Source organism: Eschscholzia californica, unplaced genomic scaffold (genome assembly GCF_041429995.1).
Source record: "Eschscholzia californica isolate CP2 unplaced genomic scaffold, dmEscCali1.0.p SCAF_2, whole genome shotgun sequence".
NCBI classification, from domain to species: Eukaryota; Viridiplantae; Streptophyta; class Magnoliopsida; order Ranunculales; family Papaveraceae; genus Eschscholzia; species Eschscholzia californica.
In genome coordinates this window covers 13433362-13442463 of record NW_028238309.1, presented here as the reverse complement: position 1 = coordinate 13442463, position 9102 = coordinate 13433362, and the positions used below count along the sequence as shown (strand labels likewise).

Sequence of the window (9102 nt, the reverse complement as noted above, 5' to 3'; positions counted from 1 at the left end):
AGTAGGTTAAAATGCAAATACTATTTTTCTAGCATCCTATTGATTCTACTAGCATATTCTACATTCTATCAGTATCTGTTGAATGAATTTGTTACAGTAGGTTAACAAATACTTTTTAGTAATTAAAATGTATAAGGTGAAATTGTTTTTGTTACATTTTCAGTATTCTACTAGCATTTTATCGATTCTAGTGACATCTACTAGCATTTTCTACATTCGTATTCTACTCTGTCAATCTCATTGATCTCACATGTAGTTGCGGTAGGTGGTCAATAGATGGTATCCCTTGTCAACATGCCATGTTGTGCATCAAGAATTATGATGGTGATACGACAAGTTTTTTTTTATCATTTTCACCAAACAAGCGTTCGTCAACACTTATCAATGTTATGTCTACTCAATACCAAATTATGATGAGCCAATGGCGTACATCGATGAAACAAGAACACTACCTCCGTTAACAAAGAGAAATCCGGGAAGACCAAGGACAGTAAGAAGAAGGAGCTCAGGAAACATACCCAAAAAAAATGAGGGTTTGCGGTCGGTGTAAAAAACCGGCTTATCACAATAGTGCCTCATGCACGGCAGCTATATAATAACTAACTTAAATTTTGATTATGCAGGTTTACTTATTCTGCTAGAAACATAAATATTCTAATTATGTTTTTTATATGTTTAGAGAATTTGATCAATGTTACCAGATTATCGTATTTAAACAAGAGGATTTTTCTATTTCCTATTAAATTTTATCAATGGTTACGATATTATCGTAGTTATACTCATACGTATTTGGCTAGAGTAAGTTACAAAATGTCGAAAAACTGAAAAATGCTGGTAGTGTTGGAGAAATTTTGTCAACATCTTACTGGCATCTTTATACCCATTGGACCATGCTAGAAAAATTTGTTTGATGTTTCTAGCAATTTAGCAATTTCCAATACAATCAAAGCAGGTTGGTTTTAGCCTTTGTTATATTTTAATCAAAATGTCCAGATTTTTGATATATTTTTGTACGAACTATTTGTTTCCTTGATTATATATGTTATCAATGGATTCAGCATTAAGTGTTTGAGTTCATCATGCCTTTGCCCTACCACGTATTATAATTGTATAGTTTCAGTAGTGTCCAAGAAATTTGAGTAACATCTTTATCGTATCTATAAACCTGTTGAACGACATCCAAAATATAATATAATTGTGGTATTATAGAACATTGATAAATAATCCCATAACTGCTCAAGATGTTATTCAAACTTAAAACATAAACATGTTTGCTACGTTTTATCACATAGTCCGTTACAAAATACAAGTTAAAGTACTTAAACATTTTTTTCCGTATATCCTTCGATTCATTCAGCAACAACCAAGTTAGTTCACCCCTCTTCCTTTGCGCTAGTTTTGTCCAATCATCTTTGGGCATCTCGTTAGGAAAATGTTTATAGTTCGATTCAATATAAAGTTCTTCCATGTACAAAATCACATACAACCTACAGTCAGGCCTGTCAAAGTTCAAACAACAAACCAATTCAACATCTTTGGGTTGTAACCAGTTATGCGTTTCTATAAGAAACTAAAAAATGCTAGTCAAACAAGTTATTTTTCTTATAAAACCAGTTTTGAACAGTACCATTTCAAGCTTCAATGATAAACTTCAAAAATGCTAGACAAAAAAATGACATTGTTTTTACAATCCAATTTATTCTCTCATTTTTTTTTCCATATTACACCATGTAATGTTCTATGGTTGTCAAAAAATCAGGTTTGACAGGTAACCATTGTGGACGGTAGAAAATCACACAATTAATAGATCGTCGATTGGTGGGCCACCGACAACCTGGGCTTTAGACCTCGAGACGGACGAAGTTCCGGTTGGACCTGTAGACAGACAAAAACAAGTAAAACCGTGAAGTCTTGGGGACACCGGGATGGTGTCTTGCCAAGGGCACTCCGACGATCAAGTCAGCAAACTATAAAAGATAAGTATTTAAACGATAGAATGCTGAGGGTGTCACCGTGTTGTATCGTCGGAGGGTGGCTAGACTCGTAGAGTGGCCGGAGCTTCGACTCTACGGGATAGTTGGTCAGATTGATCTCCTGGAGCAGGTGGAGAGGTCGTCTCGAAGGGACTTTAGAAGGACTTCGAGGGTGATGGAGCTTGAAGATGTAATATCGTCGTCTAGAGTGATCCCCTAGAAGATTACCCTTCAAGTCTTCTGGAATTCGAAGGTCGATTATCGTCGTCTAAAGCACTGATCAGAAGATACTAAATGCGAGAGAGAGAGAGAGAGAGAGAGAAAGAAGAATGTTCTGTAGTTTTCTAGTCGGTCTCCGATGCCTTTGGAGTCTGAGTCTCTTTCTATTTATAGGCGACTGATGGACTCGTGGAGTCTGTCAGATCCGAGATAATTGGGGTCGAGGGTGACCTCAAACCCTAAGGGAGACTCGTTCTTGGCCGTCGATCTGTCGTCTGGAGTAACTCGATCGTACGATTACGCTGCCTCGACTTTAGACTCTTCGTAGTCTGAGATCGCCTAACGGTACTTAAGGCGACGTGGGGTTTTAGAGGGACTTCGTCAAATGAATACGTGGCGAGGTCTCCGGAGTTGAGGTTGACTAGGTAACCGGCAGGCTCGGTTGAGGGCAACCAAGGGGTGCTTGGAGTATTGTTACTTTTTACTGGTTTATTGTTTGTCTAGATGGACGCTCACATAGGCTTGGAGCCTTCAGGCTTCTAATGGGTCGAATTCCTAGTTGGAGAGTGTCCAACCAGTAGACGAGTGGGCTAGGCCCAAGTGACATTTACTCGATGTAGGTTGGGTCTAGGCGACATTTAGACGAAGTGGGCCTAGTACGATTTTTGGCCACTACAACCATTGATAAAGTTTTATAAGAAACTTAATAATGCTAGACAAAATATTAAGTTTTTATTGAAAGTAACTATATTCTAGATCTAACACTATGCTTGAAAGTCTACCATACAAAATCCTAAATTAGATAGAACCCTAAATTGTCGGTCTAAAATAAAAAATTTAAGCAGAAACCATTTCTTCAAAGAAATTACACAACAACAGAGACAGGTAACAATACAAATTTTTTGTTGTATGCAAAAAAGAAACATACTCTTCACTTTGAACTGATTTAGGGTTTTGAAATAACTTCCATTAAACTACTTCGAAACAACTAAACCCTAGAAATTTCTTATTAACTAATGAATTTCAGAAAAATAAATCATAGTTAAAGTTGTAAAAATCAAAACCTAATTCGTTTTATGTTATAGAAATCAATCTAAATCATAAACAAAGTTGAAGGAACAACAAAAATGATGAAAACTAAAATAACTTACTCTTTACTGTTGATGATGATGAACGAAACCAACAATGGATTCTCCCTGTCTCCTACTCGATGCTCTCTCTCTCTGTTAGGTTTATTTTGGGCGTGTTTAAGATAAGAGGTTCCCTCTCTCTCTCTCTTTGGTTTGATATTTGAGGAAAAGGCAACTTTTTTTTTGGTTATTTTTTTGAAACAGAAAAGGCTACTTTTTTTGTTATGCTAAACGAAAAAGGCAAATTTTTCCGGGGAAAGAAAGTTTGTTTTTGAAGAAATAAATGTAATGAATCTCTATATATTATGGTATCTTTTATTTTGGGTTGTTTTTTTTTTTAACTTAGGATAGGTTAGGCAATAAAAGAGAATAAGAGGATAGACATGTAATTTACTTTGAGTGGATTTATTTTCTATTTCAGATTATCTTTGGTCTCTAGACTCGTTGATCATGCGATTTTGGACTTAAATCTCATCCCCGTTTATCAACATAGTCCAAACCAACTTACAACCCTTGTCTAATAAAGATAAGTGGACTAAATAGTCTTAATGAAATTAAAAAAAGGGTTTTTTGAGCTTACTCCCTCAAAATTAATTGGTAATTGAGTTTACCCCCTTCTAATTGGTAATTGAGCTTACCCCCTCAAATTTAATTTTTTTGTCAAAATTGCTAAGGATATGTTTGGGATGTGATAATAAAATAATAAAGTAAATAATATATAAAAAAAAAACAATCTTTACTAATCATATTCCCAACTAAATCAAACAATAAAATGAGGTAGAATCTCTACTAGGAATCATATTGAAGAATAGTTGTTCTTGGTAGTCGCAATTATTTCACGTACGCCAAACATAACCTTTGTATTTTTGTCACTAATAATAAGTCTAAGGGGGTAAGCTCAATTACCAATTACTGAAGGGGTAAACTCAATTACCAATTAAGTTTGAGGGGGTAAGCTCAAAAAACCCTAAAAAAAAAGAACAAACGGAATCTCGGAGTTTGTGTGTAAAGTAGATTACCAAGGTTATGAGAGACACTCTGATGACAAGACAAAGATAGTGGCGAGGCTAGAAAATTTTATGAGTAGGGGCACTTTTTTGTTATGGTTGGTGAAAGAATTTCATAGTATACGATCAGGCTAGAATAAAAAAACAAATTTTCAACAAAATTTTATTTATAGTTTAGATATTCCATGGTAATTTTAATTTACAGCAAGTAATCTCTAATTTTCTCATCATTATGGTTTTGGAATATTTCCCCCAACTACATTCTCAAAAAATATTAAAATAAAAAATAAAAGAAGGGATGAAGAGATAGTGGTGAAGATTAAGAAAACGATGGTGGAGATGATGAAGAGCAAGTGATCGTAATGGAAAAAAAATAAAGATAAACTTTTCTTTCTACTAACACGTTTACTATAACAAACGTGTAAAAAAACAATCTAATCAAAATTAAGGGAGTTATCTATTATATTAAAACAGGTCAGTCGGTTATCCAAGGGATAAGTCTGACCGTCCATTTTATTTCAGAGATTTGGTTGGGAACATATCCGACGGATGATATAATTTTTTTTTATGTAAATAGACTATAAAAAGAAGGGTATCTATGTAAATCAACTAAAATTGGTTAGAGTAACTACTACCCATATATTTCTCTCCTTTTTTTTCTATTCAGTAGAAAAACGTGGGAGGATGAGAAATTAGTGGGGAGAAAATCTCTCTTCCACATTCTTGATCGGTTTTTTTATGAAAAACTTCCCAAAGTAACTACTTCGAAAAATATATAAATAGAACCCTTGCCAGACTGATATCTTTTAACTGTAAGAAAAAAAATAATCTCTCACATCTATTTTATAGTTCAGGCTTCAATGAAATATTATTTTTCTTTTTTAAATGTAATTTTCTTTTTTTAAATGTACAATGAAATGTTATTTTTCATTTTTAAATGTAATTCTCTTTTTTTTTAAATGTAAATAGCTTAATATTTGATTGCTCCTCTTGGTTGTTTAATGTATAATTATTGTTTTCTCTTAATGTAAACACGACGGCGCAGCCAAAAGGGATCTACCGCGTCCGTAGGACGCGGTGGGAACCTAATTTAGAAAATTCATCATCTCTACGGAGTCATTTTATTAAGTTCGTCACTTTGAGGTGGCCAAAATTGAATTAGTTCAATTAATAAGAACCAATTTTCAATAAGCAGTCATCTTAAACCAAACAATACTTTCAACTAACGTAAATAGTAGACATTCTAGGAAAGAAGTGTAAGTAGTGGAAGTTCAAGAAAAAAATGTGTTGTGTGTAGGTCGATCCCAAGAACTCAACAATGTAATCCAAGCGTTTCACCACTTGAGCTAGAGAAGAATTTTGTGTAAAAAGTGGAACTATAGATACATAATATAGTGGCAAGTGTAATTTAATACATACGAGTCACATTAGGGTCGTGGGGGCACGTGCCCCCGCGAACCCCTATGTGGACTCGCCCCTGTTTAAAGATATATAGAGTAAAGTTAAAGGGCTACGTCTTTCTGTCGAAAATCCGAACTCGATAATCTTTAAATGGAGAACTTCAAAATTTATCTAAAACTTTTTAGTTTCCTAAACTCTAATATAGAAGAGAAAATAGATATAATTGAAGAAGATGAAAGAGATTAAAGATTAAATAGATTGACTTCAAGAAGAATTTATTACCTCACTAGGTTATAGCCCGTGCTTCTGGTGCGGAACTATTTTGAATATATAATCAGATATGTATTTCAGAGGGAGTAACCATGTCAAAGGTGAGGACGACGATAACAATGCAGAGGAGGGTGGACCAGGGGATGGTGATGAAGCAACTGATGTCAAAGGTGAGGACGACCGATTAACAGACGGTAAAGACGCGACATTTGTCTCAAAGTCAAATGCTTTCCTCTTTCCATGGGGCGCGTCGCCTTCTTCTGCGCTAAAGTGTGGCTTGTTTGAAATATTTTTTTGTTCATTTGAAATCATTGTGGGCGTGCTAATTAATCAGTTGTCGGAGACGCCAAATGTAGCAATACCTCTACACCGAACATGAAGAGGGTTTGTAAGAAGAAGCATAGACATTTTTTTGGGAAAAAAAAGTAAGAAGAACACATCAACGGATTGTAGGTTGTTACATCATATAAATCTTTAAAAAGAAGAAATATTGACTAATTCAAAGCAAATAATGGTAAAAAAAGGTAGTAACGAAGAACTCACCGACTGTAGTTGAAATGAAACAACTAAGATTTCAAAGGTTGATCGAGACCTGTTTCAATGTAAGAATTAATAACTAGTAAACCAAAAGTTGCATGCTATATTAAGCTAAGACAAGTCTGTAAACCATTTCTCTATATATATGACATTGAAAGAATGTTGAAAATTATTTCTTTCTGTTGAGAGAACTATTATTATTTAGGGTTATTTCCCTAATAGCCCCCAACTTTGTGACCGGTTTCCTGCCTAGCCCCCCACTTTATCAAAAATACCCAGATGGCCCCCTCTTTGAGATTCTGTTATAACACCGTTAATTAGTCATCACCTCTCTCTCATCCAACTCATCGCCTCTCTCTGCCACCTCACCTTCTTGCCACATCATCATCTTCTCCGGCGAAGGTCGCCGGTCGGCGACCTTCAAACATTAAAAAAAAATTAATGGTGTGTTTGGTTGCAGGATTCCTAAGTAGGATTCCTATCAAAAGTGGGATTTGGTAGGAATCATGAATCCTTGGTCTGTTTGGCTACCAAGAATCCTAGGACTCTTGAATCCTAAGGATTCCTAATTCCAAAATTTGTATTGGACCAAAATCCCACCCTACCCCCTAGGATTTTGGATTAATAAACCTAAATTTCAAACTTAAAATCAACAAAAATTTATTTCCCTTCTACAAAATAATAAAAATCATTATTCTTTTAAAAAATCATTACTTTTTTCAAAAATTATTATTTTTTCCAAAAATCATTATTTTTTTTAAAAATCATTATTTTTTCCAAAAATCATTATTTTTCTAAAAAATCCATTATTTTTTTTTTAAAAAACCATTATTTTTTTTAAATCATTATTTTTTTCAAAAATCATTTTTTTTCAAAATCACATTTTTTTTCCAAAAATCATTTTTTTCCCAAAAATCATAATTTTTTCAAAAATCACTATTTTTGAAAAATAATTATTTTGTAGAAGGAATAATTTTTTTTGAAAAAAAAATGTTTTTAAAAAATAATGATTTTTGTAAAAAATAATGATTTTTGAAAAAATGATGATTTTGAAAAAAATAATAATTTGGGAAAAATAATGATTTAAAAAAAAATAATATTTTTAAAATAATTATTTTGTAGAAAGAAATTACTATTTTTGAAATTTTTTTGAAAAAAAATAGGTTTTATGAAATTTCAGTTACCGGAGAAAAATAGGTTTAATGAAATTTCAGTTACCTAGAGACAATATTTGGATGAGATTTTGTTTTTGGGATATTATTAATAAATTTGAAGGATATTATTTTAATTAAAATCTTATTTTATAAGAATCCAAGTATAATAGACAAACAAAACGGATTCATGAATCCTGCAACCAAACGCACCATAACTTCTTTTTTTCTCTCTCCTCTCCTCTCTCTCTCTAAAAAAAATAAAAAAAAGATTTCTTCTCTCTCTTTAAACAGGAACAGATCTCTCTGTAAACAAAAAAAAATCTTTCTCTCTCACTCTAACCTCTTTCTCCATCTCACTAGCTGAAAACGATCACTTTCGAAAGTGAATAATCCCCAATCTGTTTTTTATGGGATTATCCCCAATCTGGTTGGTCATTAAGCCAATAAACCGATTCTTTCTTAAATTAGTTGCTCTCGACTTGCAGGCCCCAAACGACACAGATAAGATCATCTTCTTCTTCATCTTCGATGGGTTCCAATCACTGGACATCTCGACTTGCTACCGCCAAACGAAAATACGCTTTGCATTCTTAAATTAATTGCTCTCGACTTGCTTGCTGCCGCCAAACGACAGAGATAAGATCATCTTCTTCTTCATCTCTTCATCTTCGATGGATTTCAATCGCTGGACATAAAAAAAAAATATCTCTCCTCTTCTTCCTCTCTCACACTTCCACTTTCATCACTGCCTAACCTCTCTTCCTTTGTATTGTCATTACCAGAGAAAGTTATAGTCTGAGAGAGATAAAGTAGTGAGAGAAAATACTCTCTCAATTTTTTTTATAGAGAGAATGTGTTTGTGAGACTATCCGCCATTAATGTTTCTCAAGAAACAAGCGTGATGAGCTCTTTGATTTTCACGGATTCTGTCTCGTAAACAGCCCAGCCAACACTTATCTTAACTCTAAATATCTCTTTGAATCAATCACCAAATCAAGAAGAACGATTAAATTTTAGTGGGAGAGAAGTGATTTTTAGAGAGAGAAAGTGATGGATCTTGATAAGATAACACTAGATATCTTCAGCAAACTTGAACACAAATGGTTCTCACATTTTGAAGGTAAGAAAACTAGAATTTTAAGCATAGATGGAGGTGGAAGCAAAGGATTCATTTCAGGATCATCATTAATTCATCTTGAAGATCAGATCCAATCTAGAACTGGAAATTCTAACTCACGAATCTCTTATTTCTTCGATTTAATCGTCGGTACTGGCATTGGTGCTATTTACGCTTCATTGTTAACTTCCAATGACGGTAATGGCCGTCCATTATTCTCTGCTAAAGACGTTGTCAGATTCCTAACTGAAAAACAACCGGAAATGACTGTCGGTGTTATGAATAACTCAACTG

General features: G+C 33.8%; 1 long non-coding RNA gene across 1 annotated transcript; it reads right to left on the bottom strand.

Annotated features, from left to right (window-relative positions):
- Nucleotides 1-6034: 6034 nt before the first annotated feature.
- LOC147556360 (uncharacterized) lies at nucleotides 6035-8902 on the bottom strand. The gene is made up of 3 exons (XR_015235326.1): nucleotides 8032-8902; nucleotides 6544-6592; nucleotides 6035-6364 (listed from the first exon to the last, which is right to left on the bottom strand). It is a non-coding gene; the product is annotated as an uncharacterized LOC147556360 (long non-coding RNA).
- Nucleotides 8903-9102: the final 200 nt, after the last annotated feature.